Here is a 20,994-nt window from a genome sequence, read left to right on the forward strand (position 1 = left end):
AGAATATAAGTGTTGATAGAATTGCAAGTGTTTATTATAAGGAAAGGATAAAGGAGGAACAGGTAACCAGAACTTGGCAGGGGTAGTGATGGGAGTCTGAGCTAAAATTTCAAGAATGAGTAGGAGTTAGACAAGCTGAGATAGAAGTATGTTTGACTATCTAATTAATATAAGTCTCTTTATTTTGTTAAATCTTAACAATAAAATAGTTATACAACATAAGGCTTTGAAGCCTCTTAAAATAATAATACCAATATTTAATGGGCTTTTACTATAAAAAATAACATATAATGGGCTTTTTTATAAGCCAGGCAGTGTGCTAAGTTTTTACATGAATTAATTTCATAGTTTAAATAACTTGCCCAATATAATATCAGCAGGAAGTGGTAAGACAGCGAGTCTTTCCTTTTGATCATTGTGGAACACTGCTTTTTTCGTAACAGTCATCTAGTGAGTTTTTTCCTACAAATTTTTAAAAAAGATTTTATTTATTTATTTGACAGAGAGAGCACAAGCAGGGGGAGTGGCAGGCAGAGGGAGAGGGAGAAGCAGGCTCCCTGCTGAGCAGAGAGCCCAAAGTGGAGCTCAATCCCAGGACCCTGGGATCATGACCTGAGCTGAAGGTAGACACTTAACTGAATGAGACACCCAGGCATCCCTAAATAGAACTTTTAAAGATAGACTCAACAAATACACCCAAAATCTGGTTCTTTGAAAAGAACAATAGGTAAATTGCTGACCAAGAAAAAGGAAAAAGTGTTTATATACAGTGTTAATCTCATTTCCTCACACCCTCAGCAAATCCTATAAGTTGTACCTTTAAAATATATACAGTGATATACTGTATGGTGACTAACATACATAATAAAACATATAAAGACAAGAAAAATTATAAAAAATAAAAAAATAAAAATCTAAAAAAAAATATATATATACACAGTGAAGTACTACAAGAATAAAAGTGGGGATAGGGATAGTCCAAGATGGTAGAGGAGTAGGAGATCTTAGTTTCAGCTGGTCCCAGGAATTCAACTAGATAGCTGTCAAATCATTCTGAACACTTGCAGACTCAACCAGATTTAAGAAAAGAATAGCTGCAACTCTACAAATAGAAAAATGATTACTTTCTGCAAGAATGACAAGATGGAAAAACTCACCACAAAAAAAAGAGAACAATAGGCAGTATGTACTGCCAGGGAACTAATCAGTATGGATATAAGTAAGATGTCAGAACTAGAGTTCAGAATAACGATTATGAAGATACTAGCTGGGCTTGAAGAAAGCATAGAAGACACAAGAGAATCCCTTTCTGGAGAAATAGAAGAACTAAAATCTAATCAGGTTGAAATAAAAAAAGGTGTTAATGAGATGCAATAAAAATGGAGACCCTAACTGCTAGGATAAATGAGGCAGAAGAGAGAATTAGTGATATAGAAGACAAAATGATGGAGAATAAAGAAGCTGAGAAAAAGAGATAAACAACTACTGGATCACAAGGGGAGAATTCGGGGGTAGGTGATACCGTAAAGCAAAACAATATTAGAATAATCGGGATTCCAGAAGAAGAGGAAAGAGAGAGAGGGGCACAATGTATATTGGAGCAAATTATAATGGAGAACTTCCCTAATATGGGGAAAGGAGCAGGTGTTCAAGTGCAGGAGGCACAAAGAACCCCCCTCAAAATCAATAAAAGTAGGTCAACACCTCAACATATACTAGTGAAATTTGCAAATCTCAGAGACAAGAGAAAATCCTGAAAGCACCTGGGGACAAGAGGTCCATAATCTACAAGGGTAGAAACATTAGGTAGGCAGCAGACCTATCCACAGAGGCCTAGCAGGACAGAAAGGACTGGAATGATATATTCAGGGTGCTAAATGAGAAAAATATGCAGCCAAGAATACTTTATCCAGCAAGGATGTCATTCAAAATAGGACAGCTAAAAAGACTCCAGGATAAACAGAAACTAAAAGAATTTGTTATCATTAAACCAGCCCTGCAAAAAATATTAAAGGGGATCCTTTAAGCAAAGAGAGAGCCCAAAAGTAGCATAGACCAGAAAAGAACTGAGACAATATACAGAAACAGTGACTTTAGAAGTAATACAATGGCACTAAATTTATATCTTTCAATAGTTACTCTGAATGTAAATGGGCTAAATGCCCCAATCAAAAGATGCAGAGTATCAGTTTGGATAAAAAAGCAAGACCCATCAATATAAGAAACAGAAGAAACACATTGTTAATAATACAATAATAGTAGGGGACTTTAACACCCTACTCACTACAATGGATACATCATCTATGCAGAAGATCAACAAGGAAACAAGGGCTTTGAATGACACACTGGACCAGAAGGATTCACAGATATTTTCAGAGCATTCCATCCTAAAGCAACAAAATACATATTCTTCTTGAGTGCACATGGAACATTCTCCAGAATAGATCACATACTAGGTCACAAATCAGGTCTCAACTGGTACCAAAAGAAATGGGATCATTGCCTGCATATTTTTGGACCACAATGCTTTGAAACTTGAACTCAATCACAAGAGGAAATTTGGAAAGAACTCAAAACATGGAGGTTAAAGAGCATCCTACCAAAGAATGAATGGGTCAACCAGGAAATTAAAGAATTAAAAAATTCATGGAAACAAATGAAAATGAAAGCACAACTGTTCAAAACCTTTGGGATGCAGCAAAGGCAGTCCTAAGAGGGAAGTATATAGCAATACAAGCCTTTTTCAAGAAACAAGAAGGGTCTCAAATACACAGCCTAACCTTATACGTAAAGTTGCTGGAGAAAGAACAGCAAATAAAGCCTAAACCCAGCAGGAGAAGAAAAATCATAAGGATTAGAGCAGAAATCAATGAAATAGAAACCAAAAGAACAGTAGAACAGATCAGTGAAACTAGGAGCTGGTTCTTTGAAAGAATTAATAAGATTGATAAACCCCCTGGCCAGACTTATCAAAAAGAAAAGAGAAAGGACCCAAATAAATAAAATCATGAATGAAAGAGGAGAGATCACAACCAACACCGAAGAAATACAAACAATTATAAGAACATATTGAGAGCAACTATATGCCAACAAATTAGGCAATCTGGAAGAAATGGATACATCCCTACAGATGTATAGACTACCAAAACTGAAACAGGAAGAAATAGAAAACCTGAACAGACCCATAACTGGCAAGGAAATTGAAATAGTAGTCAAAAATTTCCCAATAAACAAGAGTCCTGGGCTGGATGGCTCCCCAGGGGAATTCTACCAAACATTTAAAGGAGAATTAATACCCATTCTTCTGAAGCTGTTTCAAAAAATAAAAATGAAAGGAAAACTTCTAAACTCTATGAGGCCAGCATTACCATGATCCCCAAAACTAGACAAAGACCCCACCAAAAAGGAGAATTATAGACCAATATCCCTGATGAACATGGATGCAAAAATTCTCACCAAGATACTAGCCAGTAGAATCCAACAGTATATTAAAAGGATTATTCACCACGACCAAGTGGGATTCATTCCTGGGCTGCAGGGGTGGTTCAACATCTGCAAATCGATCAGCCTTATATACTACATTAATAAAAGAAAGGACAAGAACCATATGATCCTCTCAATAGATGCAGAAAAAGCATTTGACAAAGTACAGCAACCTTTCTTGATTAAACCTTTTCACAGTTTAGGGATAGAGGGAACCTACTTCAATATCGTAAAAGTCATATATGAAAAGCCCACAGTGAATATCATCCTCAGTGGGGAAAAACTGAGAGCTTTTCCCCTAAGGTCGGGAACATGACAGGGATGTCCACTCTCACCTCTGTTGTTCAACATAGTACTAGAAGTCCTAGCGTCAGCAATCAGATGATAAAAAGAAATAAAAGGCATCTGAATCGGCAGAGAAGAAGTCAAACTGTCACTGTTTGCAGATGACATGATGCTGTATGTGAAAAACCCAAAAGACTCCACCCCAAAATTTCTAGAACTCATACAGGAATTCACAGCAAAGTGGCAGGATATAAAATCAATGCACAGAAATCAGTTTCATTTCTATATACTAACAACGAGACTGAAGAAAAAGAAATTAAGGAGTCGATCCCATTAACAATTGCACCCAAAACCATAAGATACCTGGCAATAAACCTAACCAAAGAGGCAAAGAATCTGTGCTCAGAAAACTATAGAACACTCATGAAAGAAATTGAAGAAGATGCAAATGGAAGAATGTTCTGTGCTCATGGATTGGTAGAACAAATATTGTTAAAATGTCTATACTACCTAGAACAATCTATACATTCAATATAATCCTTATCAAAATACCATCAACTTTTTTCACAGAGCTGGAATAAATAATCTTAAAATTTGTATGGAAGCAGAAAAGATCCCGAATAGCCAAAGGAATGTTGAAAAAGAAGGCCAAAGCTGGTGGCATCACAACTCCAGACTTCAAGCTCTATGACAAAGCTGTAATCATCAAGACAGTATGGTATTGGCACGAAAACAGACACATAGATCAATGGAACAGAATAGAGAACTCAAAAATGGACCCTCAACATTATGATCAACGAATCTTTGACAAAGCAGGAAAGAATATCCAATGGAAAAAAGACAGTCTATTCAACAAATGGTATTGGGAAAATTGGACAGCCACATGCAGAAGAATGAAGCCAGACCATTTCCTTATCTGTACACAAAAATAGACTCAAATGGATGAAAGACCTAAATGTGAGACAGGAATCCATCAAAATCCTAGAGAGCACAGGCAGTAACCTCTGTGACCTCAGCCATGGTAACTTGCTGGACACGTCTCCAAAGGCAAGGGAAAACAAAGGTAAAAATGAACTATTGGGAACTCATCAAGATAAAAAGCTTTCACACAGCGAAGGAAACAGTCATCAAAACCAAAAGACAACCGACAGAATGGGAGAAGATATTTGCATATGTCCTTATTAGATAAAGGTCTAGTATCCAAAATCTATAAAGAACTTATCAAACTCAACACCCAAAGAACAAATAATCCAATGAAGAGATGGGCAGAAGACATGAACAGACATTTCTCCAAAGAAGACATTCAAATGGCCAACAGAATGAAAAAATCCTCCAAATCACTTGGCATCAGGGAAATACAAGTCAAAGCCACAATGAGATACCACCTCACACCTCACACCTTGCACCAGTCAGAATGCTAAAATACCAGTCAGGAGATGACAGATATTGGTGAGGATGCAGAGAAAGGGGAACTCTCTTACACTGCTGTTGGGAATGCAAGCTGGTGCAGCCACTCTGGAAAACAGTGTGGAGGTTCCTCAAAAAGTTGAAAATAGAGCTACCCTACAACCCAGCAATTGCACTACTGGGTATTTACACCAAAGATACAAGTGTAGTAATCCTCAGGGGCACCCGCACCCCCATTTTTATAGCAGTAATGTCCACCATAACCAAACTATGGAAAGAGCCCAGATGTCCATTGACAAATGAATGGATAAAGACGTGATATATATACAATGGAATACAACCCAGCCATCAAGAAAAATGAAACCTTGCCATTTGCAATGACGTGGTTGGAATTAGAGGGTATTATGCTAAGTGAAATAAGTCAATCAGATAAAGAATTATATGATCTCACTGATATGTGGAATTTAAGAAACAAAACAGGATCATAGGAGAAGAGAGGGAAAAATAAAGGTGAAATCAGAGAGGGAGACAAACTATAAGAGACTCTTAATTGTAGGAAACAAACTAAGGGTTACTGGAAAGGTGGGGGTTGGGGGAATGGGATAACTAGGTGATGGATAATAAGAAGGACACGTGATGTAAGGAGCACTGGGTATTATATAAGACTGATGAATCACTGACCTCTACCTCCAAAAAATAATACATTGTATGTTAATTAATTGAATTTTTAAAAAACAATTCTTTAAACAAAAAAGGTAACAAAACATATATAGCAGTTCTCTCTTTTTTTTTTTTTTAAGATTTTATTTATTTGGCAGAGAGAGAGAGAGAGCACAAGCAGGGGGAGGGGCAGGCGAGGGAGAGGGAGAAGCAGGCTCCCCCTGAGCAGAGAGCCTGACATGCGGCTCGATCCCAGGATCCTGCAATCATGACCTGAGCCGAAGGCAGACGCTTAACTGACTGAGCCACCCAGGTGCCCCCATGTATAGTAATTCTGACCAGTTAGCACATCATTTCTGTCATGATGGTGGTAGTCCTCATAATCTCTTACTTGGGCTACTCCAGAAAGTTCCTAATTGGTCGGCCTGCAATCTTTTGTTTATGGAGCAGACTTACATGAAAATTCTCTAGAGGTTTCCCATCATACTGAGAATAAAATTCAGTCTTTACCAGGATCTACAGTACCCTTTGTAATCTGAACCCTGGTTACCTCTGTGACCTCATCTACCATTCCTTCTTCAGTTACACTGGCCTTCATTGTTGTTCCTGGAACATTCCAAGCTCATTCCTGCCTCAATATTTTTGTAATTGCTTTTTCTCTGGCCTAGATCTTCATATACATTCTGAAGGATTACCTCCTCATTTCATTCAGATCTCTGCAAATGTCATCCTCTCACACAAACCTTCCCCAGTCTTATTTGTGTAAAATAGCACCCTATCTTGCTTTCTAAACATTGCCCTTCTTTGTCTTCATAGCATTTTTCACTACTTGAAATTAGATCATGTATTCATTTGTTTTCTTATTGTCTCTTATCCCTTCTAAATTAGCAGAAATCTTGTATGGCTCTTTTTTTTTTTTTTAAGGTTTATATTTCCCTACCCAGAAGGTTCCCTGATATATAGTAGAAAATGAGAGCTCTTAGTTGAAGGTAGGGGAGAAAAAGAGATCTAACTACAAATATAAATGAATTAGATATAGATGAGATGTGAGGTGGTATCTCTACAAATATAGAGATGAATAAGGGAATATTGCTTTTAGGTTTTGGTTAACAATTTGAAAAATTAGAGGAAATGATTTTTCCAAGAAAAATATAATCTATGATATTTAAAAATAGGTGGAAATATATTTATGTGAAATATCAGGAATAGGTGAATCCATAGAAACAGAAAGCAGACTAGTGTTTACCAGGAGCTGGCTTCTGAATTCTGGTATATTAAGTATTTTAAGTATATAAGTATCAAGTATATCAAACTGTGCCCTTGCTCTGCTTAACTGATTGATTTTTCACAGTATAAGCTCTTCCTCATAATGTATCAACTGTGTGTGTGTGTGTGTGTGTGTGTGTGTGTGTGTGTGTGTGTGTGTTACATTTTAGGTAGACCTTCCTTATGTCAGTTATCTCCCTTTTTGTCTTTTAATTTCATTCTTTTAAAAAAAAAATATTTATCAGAGAGAGAGAGAGAGAGAGCAAGTGTGTGTGTGTGTGTTACATTTTAGGTAGACCTTCCTTATGTCAGTTATCTCCCTTTTTGTCTTTTAATTTCATTCTTTTAAAAAAAAATATTTATCAGAGAGAGAGAGAGAGAGAGCAAGCGGGGGAGAGGAGTAGAGAGAGAGGGAGAAGCAGGTTTCCTGCTGAGCAGGGAGCCCAACCTGAGGCTCAATCCCAGGACTTTGGAATCATGACCTGAGCAGAGGGCAGACATTTAACCAGCTGAGGCACCCAGGCACTCCTCATTCTTTTTTTTTTTTTTTTTAAATGATTGTTTTCTATCCCTGTTTTATGAAAGCCATACCTTATTGTGTTGTCTTTTGGTTTTGAATTAGATTCTTTTAAAGGGCATCCCTTTCCTTTGGGTAGTTGGATCATAAACTCTCTAAAGGAGGGGACTACTGTTTTGTTCATTGCTGTGTCATTAGCACCCAGGACAGTACCCATCCTTGGTAAGCATGAAAGTAAACGTTTGCTGAATGAATGACTGGATACATGCTCCCTTTATTCAGCAGCATTTTAGAAAATACACCTCATGTTGATTTATGATATTTACCTATGTTTACCACCAGATGTGAGGTATGGCTTGGCCTTGGTTTTGCCATGCATTTATTCATTATTTATTGAGCCTCTAGTATATGTCAGTCAGTGTGTGTAAGTACAGGGCTGGCAATGACTATGACAAACATGGTCTATTGCCTCATGGGATATACATATGTTGAGTGTGGAAGTAAAATACTATAAGTTATTAGTGTTATAAAAGATCAAGAACTAGGTGTTTAAGTATTGGGAGTTATAATTGCCGGAGGTAATCTAGTCTGGGGCATGAGTGAAGGTATAGGTTGACTGGGTAGAAAAGTTAGGTGAATGAGAAAGAATAAAGAATGAGTGAACAAGTTAGTGATGATGCTAAATTACTGGGCTAGAAAGTACTAACTAAAACTACAGAGTGAGATTTGGTTATCCAGATAATAGGTGGCAGAATAATGACAATGGATGAACTGGAGAGGGAGGGCATTGAGAAAGGATTTTTATTTTTTTAAGGTGGAGAATCTTCAGAATAGGGAAATACTGATGGAAGGAGCCATCAAAAGAAGAAGTTCAAAAAAGTCAAAATATAAAAGGTCCCAGGAAGAATGGAAGGGAGTGGGATACAGAGCAAAGGTAGAGAATTTGACAGTAATACATTTATTTGTCTTTCTGTTTTTGTGTTAGCAACAGAGATACATTTATTTTTTTCCTATTTAGATTGATAACATACTTCCTTCTGGAGTGAATTTATATGATTTTATTTTTTTTAATTTTAATTACAGTATAGTTAACATACAGTGTTATTATTAGTTTCAGGTATATGATGTAGTGAGTCAGCAGTTCTATACATTAATCAGTGCTCATCAAGATAAGTGTGCTTCTAAACCCCTTCACCTAAGTAATACATTTATTTTAATAGGAGGAGAAGGTGTGTGTTGATGGGCTCAAATCTGTATGTTTGTTGGTAGGTAAAGGAGTTCTTTCTGATGATTTTGAAAATACGTATTTTTCTTTGTGTTATAGGAGCCAAAACCATTGGCTGAGAGAGTGATAGGGAGAAATGGAGAGTCAAACAATGTTCAGGAGGAATTTACTAGAGAAAAACAGATTGCTGAACAGTGAAAAGGGTCAGTTGAAATTTGCAACCATAGATTTCTAGTGTATCAGTCTAGTCTGGCTGGTAATGTGACTCTCTGCAGTAGGGCTTAGTGGCCTTGATAGGGTAGAATCAGCTTGAGTTTTTATTTTTATCTGGTGTGTGGAACCAGAGAAAAGGGGGCTAGGGAGTTTGGGATTTTGGTGGGAGAATGATTGAAATGATAGATCCAGTATTCTCATTTGGCGTTAAAGAACTAAAGACCAGAGGAAACTGATTCCTAGGACTCAAAAGCCTTCATTTATATCACCGCACTTGTTGAAACCACTTCCTGAAATCTGAGGGGAAAAGTTCTACGCATATTTTCTTGTTTTGTTGCATGGCACATTTTCATTTATGTGATCATCTTTTTCTTTGGTGGTCCAACTAGAAAAGTTTAACATTGTATTGGTTGATAGCAAGATTTGAGGCTAGGATTTAGGTTTTTGTACACCTTACACGTCCATGGCACACCCCAGTGCTGTTGTTCTTATGTAGTATGTTATGTGAACACTTTAGATAAGGTGTAAAAAATTTTTTTAGGATATATTTATTTATTTATTGTAGCCAAACTAGAACGTTTATTATTTTTTTATTATGTTCAGTAAGCCATTGTATAGTACATCGTTAGTTTTTGATGTAGTGTTCAACGATTCATCAGTTAAGCATAACACCCAGTGCTCATCACAACACATGCGCTCCTTAATACCCATCACCCTGCTACCCCTCTTCCCCACCCCCTCCCCTCTGAAACCCTCAGTTTTTTCCCCAGGGTCTATAGTTTCTCATAGTTCATCTCCCTCTCTGATTTCTCCCTATTCAGATTTCCCTCCCTTCCCCTATGGTCCTCCATGCTATTGCTTATGGTCCACACACGAGTGAAACCATATGATAATTGTCTTTCTCTGCTTGACTTCACTTAGCATAATCCCCTCCAGTTCCATCCAAGTCGATGCAAATGGTGGGTATTCATTGTTTCTGATGACTGAATAATAGTCCATTGTATATATGCACCAAATCTTTTTTTTTTTTTTTAAGATTTTATTTATTTATTTGACAGAGACAGCAAGAGAGGGAACACAAGCAAGGGGAGTGTGAGAGGGAGAATCAGGCTTCCTGCAGACCAGGGAACCTGATGCAGGGCTCGATCCTGGGACCCTGGGATCATGACCTGAGCCGAAGGCAGATGCTTAACGGCTGAGCCACCCAGGTGCCCCTGTACCACATCTTTTTTATCCATTCATCAGTTGAAGGGCATCTCGGCTCCTTCCACAGTTTGACTACCGTGGACATTGCTGCTATGAACATTGGGGTGCATCTGCCCCTTCTTTTCACTACATCTGTATCTTTGGGGTAAATACCTAGTAGTACAATTGCTGGGTTGTAGGGTAGCTAGGATTTTATTTATTTATTTATTTGAGGGAAAGAGAGAAGGAAAGCATGAGTGGGGGAAGGGGCAGAGGGACAAGCAGACTTCCTGCTGATCATGGAGCCCATCGTGGGGCTCGATCCCAGGACCCTGAGATCATGAGCTGAGCCGACGTCAGATGTTTAACCAACTGAGACACCCAGGTGCCCCAGATGTAGTGTAAATTTTTAATCAATGTGTGAGGTTTATTTTTGTCACAATTGTGTATTATTAGTTCAATGTCTTTCAATCTGTTGAGCTGAGTTATAAATGATGTGGAATAATTTGCTGTAAGAAGTATGGAATCAGGGGCGCCTGCGTGGCTCAGTTGGTTAAGCAGCTGCCTTTGGCTCAGGTCATGATCTTGGGGTCCTGGGATTGAGCCCCACATTGGGCTCCCTGCTCAATGAGGAGTCTGCTTCACCCTCTCCCTTTGCCGCTTCCCACAGCTCATTCTGTCTCTCTCTCAAATAAATAAATAAAATCTTTAAAAAAAAAGTATAAAATCACTTTAAACTGGTGACACCTGTCCTCAAAAAAGTGTTTTCACTGAGAACTGAAAACTTTGCTCTTATATATAAAAAGATAGACCTGTAGAGAAGTACAGTGAACAGTTTTTAAATAACACAGCGTTTGGACAGCCACACAGCCATAGTGTGGTAACTCTGCATGCTTTCATAGGTGGTTGAGACATTGTTATGTGGTAGTAATAACTATGTTATACATGTTGTTGCTATTCTGATTGTATTCATTTCCTATTGCTCTTATAACAAATTACCATAAATTTAGTGGTTTAAAACAACATAGAGGTATTATATTTCTTACAGTTCTGGAGATCAGAAGGTTGAAATGGATCAGATAACAGGACAAAACCAAGGTTTCAGCATAATTGTGCTCCTTCTGGAGGCACTACCAGAGAATCTCTTCCTTGTCTTTTCCAGTGTCTGGTAGCTACCCAAATTTTTTGGCTTATGGCCACACCACTTTGACCTCTCTTCTCTCATTACACCTTCTGAGATTCTTCTGCGGTCTTTCCCTGTTTTAAGGACTTTTGTGATTACATTGGGCTCATCTAGATAAAATCTAGGATAATCTCCCTTTATTAAATTCCTTAACTTAATCACATCTACAAAGTCCCTTTTGCCATGTAAAGTAATAAGTCCTAGAGATTAGAATTTGGATTCCTTTTGGTGGGGGGGCTTTAATGACTTTGTTCTTTTTTGAGAGTGTTTTGGCTCTTCTGACTCCCTTGCATTTCCATATGAATTCTAGGATTGACTTCTCAATTTCTGCAGAAAAGTATCTGGGATTTTGTTAGGTTATTGCATTGAATCTATAGATCAATTTGAGAAGTATTGCTGTTTTAACAATATTAGGCTTTCTAATCCATGAACAGGGGACGTCTTTCCATTTATATAATTACGTCTTTTTAAAAGTTTTTTCAGGGGCGCCTGGGTGGCACAGCGGTTAAGCGTCTGCCTTTGGCTCAGGGCGTGATCCCGGCGTTATGGGATCGAGCCCCACATCAGGCTCTTCTGCTATGAGCCTGCTTCTTCCTCTCCCACTCCCCCTGCTTGTGTTCCCTCTCTCGCTGGCTGTCTCTATCTCTGTCAAATAAATAAAATCTTTAAAAAAAAATTCTTTAAAAGTTTTTTCAATGATGCTTGGTTTTCAGTGTATAAGTTTTGTGCTTTTTTTGCTTTGTTCTTAAATTTTTAAATATTCTATTTGATGCTATCACAAATGGTATTGTTTTCTTGATTTCATTTTTGGATTGTTCTTTACTATAATATAGCAATACAACTGATTTTTGTGTTCTGCAACTTTGTTGAATTCTTTTATTAGCTCTACTAGTTTTTTGGTGGATTCTTTAGACATATATAATGTCGAGTTATCTGTAAATATAGACGGATTTACTTCTTTCCTGTTTAGATACTTTTCTTTCTTTCTTTCTTTTTCTTGCCTAATTGCCCTGGCTAGAACTTTTATAACAATGTTGAATGGAAGTGATAAGAGCAGACACCCTTGTCTTAATCTTGTGGAGAAAATAGTGTCTTTCAATATTAAGGGTGATGTTAGTTGTAGGTTTTTCATAGATGCTCCTTATCAGATTGAGGGAGTTTCCTTCTGTTCCAAGTGTGTTGAATGTTTTCGTCATGGAAAGGTATAGTCTCTTGTCAAATGCTTTTTCTGTTGAGGTGATTATTAGGGTTTTGTCCTTTATTAGTATGGTGAATTACATTGGTGGATTTTTCAGCATATTGATGGTTCATTTCTATGAATGACATTACATTTCTAGGATTTAGTCATTATTGGATGTGAGAAAATTCTGTTATATGGTAATCTGAAGACTCATAGTCTGAGATTTCCATTACATGATCAGTTTCACCTTCATCAGAGTTTAGAGTGCTGTCATCTGTCTTTTTTGCATTCATCTTCTCATCTAATATTGTAAAACATCTTCCTTTGGCAGTATTCTTCTCTTTGACATTTTGGGCAGAAAACGAAAATTCCTGTATTCTCAAATATGTTCTGTGAGAGCTTAAAAAAAAAAATGTCTACAAAACTGGTGTCTCCAAACTTGTATCTTGTTGAAAGTTGATGCAACACTTTTCAGCAAAGTGATAAGAAAACCAAAGGAGGATGTAATAGTAATAATTTATTTCATTGTTGAATCATTCTTTTAGAAAATTCCAGCATGGGGATGCCTGGATGGCTCAGTTGGTTAAGCATCTGCCTTTGGCCCAGGTCATGATCCCAGGGTCCTGGGATCGAGTCCCACATCGGGCTTCTTGCTCAGCAGGGAGCCTGCCTCTCTCTCTGCCTGCCGCTTCCCCTGCTTGTGCTCTCTTTCTCTCTCTCTGACAGAAAAACAAACAAAAAAAAGCCCTAAGAAAATTCCAGCATGTTTCTTTTTTCTTTTTTTTTTAGAAGTTTTATTATTATTTTTTTTAAAGATTTTATTTATCTATTTGAGAAAGAGAGAGAGAGAGTGAGCGAGCAAGGGAGGAGCAGAGGGGAAGGGACAAGCAGACTCCCCACTGAGCTCGGAGCCTGACATGGGGATTCATCCCACCACTGGGAGATCGTGACCTGAGCCAAAATCAAGATTTGGACACCCAACCAGTTGAGCCACCCAGGTGCCCCCAGCATATTTCTATTTTCTTTTTTCCCCCCCATCTTTTATTTTTTTTAAGTTAATTAGTATATTTATTTAGAGCACAGAGGTAGGAGCAGAGGGAGAGGGAGAATCTCAAGCAGACTCTGCTGAGCATGGACCCTGACATGGGGCTCAGACTCATGACCCTGAGATCATGACCTGAGTCGAAATCAGGAGTTGGATATTTAATTGACTGAGCCACCCAACCACCCCATTTTTTCCCTATCTTTTACAGTGAACATATATTGTATAATAATAAAGCAGTTTTTTTCCTCAACACCATTCTGAATCCTTTTATCTTATCTGGCTATTTCAGATTGTTTCTTAGGCAGTGCAACCTGCTGGGGCTCAGATGATGTTAGTAGCTGTGTTTGGGTAGGAGTGGCAAACTGGGGACATACTGATTCTTGATCTATGATATAAAAATCCAGAATCTGGGATGAATTGAGAACTCAATTGTAAATCTATCTGGACAGACTATGTGTGATAAGATATTTGGTTGAGTTGCAATTTAGAAGTTAGGCCACTTGGCCTATGGGGAGGAAGGTTGGGGAGGGTGTTGAAATATATACATATAAGGAATTATGCTAGCTTTTAGATATTTTTAAAATATATATTTTTAAATTTAAGGATATATATTTAATTGGTTAGTATGTCTTTCATTAAAACCATGTATTATAAAATGTTACCACTTTTTTCAACATTTCCATCATGTCTGCATCATTAACCACTGCATCCTTTCATATGTTTAAAAATTTCTTTTGAAGTTTGTAAATATGTGTATGTGTGTTTTGTTGCCTTACATAATTTCTCTGAAGGGAAGCTCTAGGTTGATAAATGCTGGAGAATGGGTAGCATTTACCTTAAAGATACATAGTTTACTTTTTGTAGTTAAACCAACAGGTTATTTTCAAGGAGACTCTGAAGGCAATGTCCAGATTAATATTGTAGAGAAAATCGTAAAAGGAGATTTTGTTGGTTGCCTGGGTAAGGAAAGATAATTCTTTTTTTTTTTTTAAAGATTTTATTTATTTATTCGACAGAGATAGAGACAGCCAGCGAGAGAGGGAACACAAGCAGGGGGAGTGGGAGAGGAAGAAGCAGGCTCATAGCAGAAGAGCCTGATGTGGGGCTCGATCCCATAACGCCGGGATCACGCCCTGAGCCGAAGGCAGAAACTTTAACCGCTGTGCCACCCAGGCGCCCCAGGAAAGATAATTCTTAATCCATCATTAGGATCAGTATGCATTCTTGTTTTTGTAATTAGAGTTCTACAGACAATATCTTACTTTATTACTTTTACTTATATTTAATTTTCTTACTATTTGAAAGATTTTCTTCAGACCCTAGAACTTTAAAAGCACTTCAGTGGTTTATTTTATCCATTAGGCATAGTTCTAATGTCAAGAAACTTGTTTCTAGAATTGGAAAACAAAAAATAAGAATAAGCCAGTCCATCACAAAACCAAAAATGAGAATAAAAATATCATCAACCACTCAAAATGGAAAAGGATATAGAAAAAAACTATATATTTTTTTAAAAAGCCAGCTTATAGGATAAAAAAGGTCCTCTGTGGAGAAGTTAAGGGAAATACCATGATTATTTAGTCTGAATAATGCAGAGGTGCTTAATAGTTAATTTGATTTCATCATTATTACATAAACATTTTATGAAGGGGAATATTGTGCTCCTTTTTTGAATAAAAGAGTAAGAAAGGGTCTTTATTCAGGAGGGACGAACAGTGAAAATGAAAATCGATTGTGCACTAAAAAATAGTACAAGAACATATTGAGTAATATACTGAGTGTCCAGCCTTGGTGGACCATTAAGAGGAGAGCAGTCCATACTTTCCTTCAATGGTTTAGACCAGGTGTCACAAACATGAAAGCTTAGGGGCCATGTAGATAAAATGCTTGAATCAGTTAAGTGTAAGACAATTAGAAATGATTGGGGGCCTGTGAATGGTTTGTTTGTTATCCTTTTGTCAGAGATTTTTCACTTGCCAGGAATTTATTTGATGATTTCTCCTGAGAGAGTTACCATTTTAAAATTTGGTTATATAATTTGGAAAAGTAAGATGAAATTTAGCCATATATTACTATCATAAATTCAATTAGATGGAACTGCCATTTCCCACTTAGCTTCAGTTTTGTGGAGTTTCTATATTAATATTTTATTACAATAAATTTTCGGGTGATGTGTTAACTTGAATAAGAAAGTCATTTTATCAAAGTGTAACTATGAGATGGATAATTAGTTTTAAATAAGTATTTTATGTTTCATTTCATTCTTTATACACTTCAGTCAATTTTTATAAAATATTTTAGGACTAGCAAAGAAAAAACCTCTATACTTCAAAAAGTGATCATTGTAATTATTTTATTGCACCCATCATCATTTTTTAATTGAGTTAACTTTATTATCTTGGTTTATTTTTAGATGTGAGATTTTTATTTATTTTTGGCTCCTGGTCCTAGTAAATTTTAAATAATGATTTGTTCTAACATTAATCTGTGCTGTTACTTTTTTTCCTTTTGAAACTTTGAAGAACTGTACATATATATTGGTAAGGTCTGAGGCAAAAGTTATGAAGTATGACTAGAATTTTCTTGTGTTTTTTTTCTCATGTAAAAATTTAAATTGTCTAGAATTTGTGTTTCCCTGACAGTCTCTGAGTAATATCACCCTAAGAAGTGCCCATTGTTACAGTTAATTCATAATCTGTTCCTGTCTATTGAAACTTGCTTACTTTGTGTCCCCTTACCTCCTTAACAGGTTAGTAATCTGATCAATCAAGTCTTCACTCAATTTTTCATTCATTTATTTATTCATTCAAGAAATGTTGAGAGTCTCCCATGAGCTAGGCATTGAGGATAAAAAGAGTAAAACCAGGTTTCCCCCCAAGGGATTTGATTTAGACAGTGAATACAAACTGAGGAAATATAATTGATTCAATCAGTATTTATTTGGCACCCATTCTTTACTGGGCATTATTCTCCAATTATGGATTTGCAGCAATGAATTAAGCAAGCAATTTCCATGTCTTCATGGCAATAAACAAACAGGTATATATCATTTACAGATAAGAATTTGAAGAAAAATACATCATAGGAAGAGATGGGTGAGGGCTTTGGAGCATTATTCATGCCACAGAGTTGTTCTCCCTTGACTTAAAGGAGCTGGTCTTTTGTACCCCTGTATTAATAAGTCATTGGTGGCTCTGCTTAACTTAGATCAGTTCTCTGAAGGTGGGAGCATCTCTGAGCCATTACACCTGAGGAATGGGTGCTCTGATGCTTTAATGGGGATCTGCATAGGATATCATAGAGTCCACTAAAGTAGGATATCTTTTCTTTTCCTCCTCAGTGTGTTTTGTCATAATTTTTCTTGGTGCATTTGTGAAGACTCATGCCAACCTATAACACTACTATACTTTTTTTTTTTTTTAACTCACTAGATTAAAGTAAAAGAAGTTAAAGTATGTGCTAGTGCCACACAAAATAAAAAGCATTATTTCAAAAACCAGAGTCAAATGGAGTAATACTTCTGAGACTTTTAATTTGGATTACTAGATTTAGAAATTCTATAGTTTCAGTTAATGTTTTAAATAGATTTATTGTATCCTTTATTAAGCATAGGCACTGAGGAGAAGGACAAAAAGCATAGGTTCAAATATGATCCTCAGCATTTATTAGCTGCATAACTGTGAGCATGCTCTTTCACTTTTCCTTACCTCAAATTTTTCTTTAAAATGAAGCAAATACCACCCATCTTAAGGGAGTTTTGATGAGGACTAAATGAGATTCCATATGTAGAATATTTTACATATTTTGTTTACATTTGTATGCACAGAAAATCTTGTATATAAGAAAATTGTTATTCATTCTCTTTCAAGAAAATAAAAATTGAAGAGTTACAAGATTTACTGTTTAAATGTTACGGTATATTTTAAAACATGAAGTGTATTTCATATATATCATTGCATATAACACAATATTTTCAAGTCTTTCAAATATTAGTGAAGTAAATCAGACTTAGAATTTCTACCTCTCAGATAGTCTCTTAAAGTAAATAGGGGGCAAAAGAAACTAAGACTAGCTCTCAAGATGAATATATTTCTTAAATGCTTGAAATATTCTTTTTAGGATTCATCACCTTATTTATCTTGACTGATTAAAAGGGTAAGTTATTTGTTCACCCATTTCTTTATGTTTTACACTGTATTAGTGACCTTACTAAGCTCACTTATTCTAATAGTTTATAAATTCTTTTAGGCTTTCTAAGTATGTAATCATATTGTCTGTGAAAGTAGCCTTTTTATTGCTTCTTTTCCGTTCTTTGTATTTCATCTTTTTACTTTTTTGGAAGGGCTTAGACCTCCAGGATCATATTGAGTGCAAGTGGTGATAAGAAGTGGTCACATCATTCATCTCAGGTGGAATATTTTTATTCATTCACCATTAAGTGTGATTTTACTGTAGGTTTTAAAAATATATGCTTTTATAATATTAAGGAACTTCTCTAATTTTTAGTTTTGTATAAGTTTTTTTAGATCATGAATGAATGTTGGGGCGCCTGGGTGGCTCAGTTGTTAAGCGTCTGCCTTCGGCTCAGGGCGTGAACCCAGGGTTCTGGGATCAAGCCCCGCATCGGGCTCCCTGCTCCGGTGGGAGCCTGCTTCCTCCTCTCTCACTCCCCCTGCTTGTGTTCCCTCTCTCTCTGGCTGTCTCTCTTTCTGTCAAATAAATAAATAAAATCTTAAAAAAAAAAAAAGATCATGAGTGAGTGTTGAATTTCATCAATTACTTTTGCTTCATCTGTTGATAATGTGATTTATTTCTCTTATTAATGTGGTCACTTATATTGCTTTCATATGTTCAATCATTTTTGTATTTCTGGATTAAACCCACGCTTGGTTCTGATCAGTGTATTGGTAGATTTGATTTTGCCAGTATTTTGTTTAGGGTTTTTCCATCTATATCATCTGTAATTTCTTTCTTTTAACTTATTTCTTATAATAACCATATTGACTTTTGTTATCAAGCTTATGCTGTCTTTGCAAAACAGGTTTGGAAGTGTTCCCTGTTTCTACTGTCTGGAACAATTTATGTAATATTGGTATTGTTTCTTCTTAAATGCTGGTAGAATGCATTGTTGAAAAGATCTAGACCTAGATTTTCCTTTGTGGGAGTGTGTTTTTAGTGTACATAAAAAATTTCAAATATATAGAAAATTTAACATAATCTTAGAGTTAACACATTTATACCCAGTATGTAGAATCTACTGTTAACATTTTGCTGTAATTGCTTTATTACGTATCTGCTTTACCATCGTCCCTCTATCCATCCATCATTTCATCTTATTCTTTTATGCATTTCAAAGAGATTGGAGACATCGTAGGCGTTCTTCTAAATATTTAAGCATGAATGTAATTAAGTAGAGTTCAATGTTTACTCTTTGCTTTTGAGGTAAAATATATATGCAGTATGATTCATAAATCTGATGTGAACATTTGCTGAATTTTGACAAGTGCATGTATCTGTGTATTCCAAACTTCTTCAAGATACAGAATTTACCATCATCTTGGAAAGTTTCCTGTGCCTTTTATCAGTTAATCCTCACATTTACCTTCAAGAGACAACCATTATTCTGATTTTTTTCCTACCATAGATTTCTGCATACACTTTTATGTAAGGTTCTTTTATTCAGCATATTATATTTTGAGACTTATCTATGTTGTTGAATATATCAATAGTTCATACCTTTTTATTGCTGAGTAGTATCCTACTATATGAAATTCCCACAGTTTACCCATTTTCCTATTGATGGACACCTGGGCTACTTTTAGGCTGTTATAAATAAAGCTGCTGTGAAAATTGTTACACTAGTCTTTTTATGCACATGTTTTAATTCCTCCTGGGTAAATATGTAATGTGTGGAGTCATATGTTAGGAATATGCTTAGTTTTGTATAAACTGCTAGACTTAAAGCAATTGTACTATTATATTCCTGAAACAATATATTAAGAGTTTCAGTTGCTCTTCATCCTCATCTATATTTGATATTATCAGTCTTTCAAAAGTTTGCTCTTCTGGTGGAACATAGTGGTAGCTCATTGTAATTTGTATTATCCCAGTGACAAATTGGGAAAGTGTTAACCTCTTTCAATATGTGTGTTGGCCATTCATAAGCTTTTTTAAAAGTGTTCAAATCTTTCACCCATTAAAGAATGTGATTGTCTCTTTGTTGGGTTGTAGGTGTTCTTTATATATCTTGGATATCAGTTCTGTGTTAGATACATGTTTTGTGAAAATTTCTCCCAGTTTGTGATTTGCCTATTCATTCTGGTGATGTTATTTTTTTATGAGCAGATGTTTTTAAAAATTTTAAAAAGCCCAAATATATCCATTTTTTCTTTTATGGTTATTACTTTCTGCATTCTAAGAATCCTCTGCCTATAAATAATAAGGATATTTTCCTGTGTTTTTCTAAAAGCTTTATGATTTAGTGTTCATGTGTTGTTTGGTGCTTGGTTTATTTTGAATTAATTTTCATATATAGTGTGAAGCACAAATCAAAGAGAATTTTTTTAAAAAGTGGATATCTATTTGTTCCACCACCACTTGTTGAAAAGACTTCTCTTTACTCATTAATGACTTAGTCCAAAAAAAAAAATGACCATATAATTGTAGATCTTTTTTCTGGACTACCTATTCACTGATCTGTCATTGATCTGCTTGATGATGCTCATAAGAGTACCATACTGTCATGATTTCTGGAGCTATAGAGTAAGTCTTGAATTCAGGTCATATAAATGCTCCAGCTTTTTTGTTAGTTTCCAAGATTGCTTTGGATGTTCTAGGCTCTTTGTATTACTATATGTGTTTTAGAATGAGCTGCTCAATTTCTTTAAAAAAAAAATGCCTGATAGAATTTGAGGTTTTGTTGTCTCTTTAGGACATGATAGGGAGAATCAACGTTTTGGCAATATTGAACTTGCCACTCTGTGAACATGGTATATCTCTACTTGTTTAAGTTTTCTTTAGTTTGTTTAAGCAACCATTTGTAGTATTCAGTGTCTTTTATTACGGATTTTGAGTCTTTGTTCATGAGGTATGTGGTCTGTAATTTTCTTTTCTTATATTTTGTTAGGTTTTGGGATTAATAAACTATGTTTGGAAGTATTCCTTCTATTTTCTTAAGGAAATGGTATAAAATTGGTACTCTTTGTACCTTAAGTGTTAGGTAGACTTCACCAGTGAAATAATCTGGCCCTGCAGCTTTCTTTCTGGGAAGAGTTTTGATAAGTTCAATTTCTTTAATAGAGATAGGGCTGCTTCAGATTTTCTGCTCAATTTTGTGTTGGTTTTG

The 20,994-nt window shown here is 36.0% G+C and overlaps 1 protein-coding gene across 7 annotated transcripts in view; it reads left to right on the forward strand.

Annotated features, from left to right (window-relative positions):
- The window catches only part of TANC2 (tetratricopeptide repeat, ankyrin repeat and coiled-coil containing 2), a 363,080-nt gene that overhangs the window by 38,842 nt on the left and 303,244 nt on the right, over nt 1–20,994 (forward strand). Inside the window, exon 2 of one of the 7 annotated variants that reach the window (XM_034641081.1) lies at nt 17,769–17,804. The exons of the other annotated variants lie outside the window; for them this stretch is intronic. The gene's annotated coding sequence lies outside the window, so the exon portion shown is untranslated. The remainder of the gene's footprint in view (nt 1–17,768; nt 17,805–20,994) is intronic. 7 annotated transcript variants of the gene reach the window in all.

This window comes from Ailuropoda melanoleuca, chromosome 13, assembly GCF_002007445.2.
Source record: "Ailuropoda melanoleuca isolate Jingjing chromosome 13, ASM200744v2, whole genome shotgun sequence".
Lineage (NCBI taxonomy): Eukaryota > Metazoa > Chordata > Mammalia > Carnivora > Ursidae > Ailuropoda > Ailuropoda melanoleuca.